Below are 1,175 nucleotides of genomic sequence, written 5' to 3'. Positions count from 1 at the left end.
ATACTGTTACCACCACACATGGGACTTCACACTGATGTTTTATTTCTAAATGTCTGTGATGCTGCAAGCACTGCTTGCCCTAATCTTTCTCATTCTACGTGCCAGCAATTTCTATAGAGCCAACTCTGACTTCACTCTTACTTAGAATCCAGTGGGAGGGTTTCAGTTTCCAAGATCTTTCCTTAATATCGTAGGACACAACACAATTTCCCTCCCTCCCCATTACTCCCTTTTCTCTTTCTTTTAAATCAATTTCCTTTAAAAAAGTGATTTTATTATTTTACTATAGGGCTAGAGGTCTCCTTGGCTTTCCATTGTTTGGGCATAGATTACTCTGAGTGTGTCTCCCAGAAGGGTTCGAGAGGAATCAGTGAATAAGATGCCTGGTAAAGCAAATGCTTCCAAGAAAAAGTCTCAACAGTTACAAAAAAGCCCAAAAAGAAAAACTGATGATGATGAAAAATGAAGTTGTCCCAAAGAGGTGAGAAACACAAAGAAAAGAAACAAAAGTCATCCAAAGCATCTGTCTTCTGGAGGACAAAGCAAACTAATCTAAAACAGGTAAAGATAGCACCCAACTAGAGGAGAACCCGGCAACCCCTTTCAAAGAGTAGCAGAGAGCATTTGCAAACTATGATGGAATCCATAACAATAGCAAGTTTAAGTAACAATATTAGAAAAAAAGAACAAATTCAATACCATCTCAATATCCTGAACAAAAGATTGCTAAGTGAAACCCTGAAAGTTCCTCCCCAAAAGATGAAAGATTTCACTAATGAGTCAAGTTTACTGAAAATGGAAATTGTGCAGAACAGAGCTAATGAAGAAGGGCTGGCATTATTGCAAGAAGAAGCAGATAAAATAGTAGAGACCCCAGAGGTGAGGACTGGAAATATTAGAGCCTAAAGAACAAAATTCAAGTCATGGCAAGTGAGGTGGAAGAAGAGGAGGAGAAAGTAAAACAGATGTTTCAAATGGATTGTCATGGGGTGCTGTCTCTTCCAGAACTTTCTCAGAACAGTCTCAAAGCACCCACACCTCAGAAAGAAATTCTGATGCTAATTTCAAACTACAATGCTCTTCTAAAGGACTTGGATGTTCTTCATAATTCATTCCAGATGAAGGACATGTTCACATTCATTGAAGAAGCCTATAAGAAACTGCATGCCTCTTAA

General features: G+C 38.5%; 1 pseudogene; it reads left to right on the top strand.

Moving 5' to 3' along the window:
- Positions 1-379: 379 nt before the first annotated feature.
- LOC103587859 lies at positions 380-1,175 on the top strand (annotated as a pseudogene).

This window comes from Galeopterus variegatus, unplaced genomic scaffold (genome assembly GCF_000696425.1).
Source record: "Galeopterus variegatus unplaced genomic scaffold, G_variegatus-3.0.2 Scaffold496, whole genome shotgun sequence".
NCBI lineage: Eukaryota > Metazoa > Chordata > Mammalia > Dermoptera > Cynocephalidae > Galeopterus > Galeopterus variegatus.
Note: the sequence above shows the minus strand (reverse complement) of the source record. Positions and strands in the feature narration are given on the sequence as shown.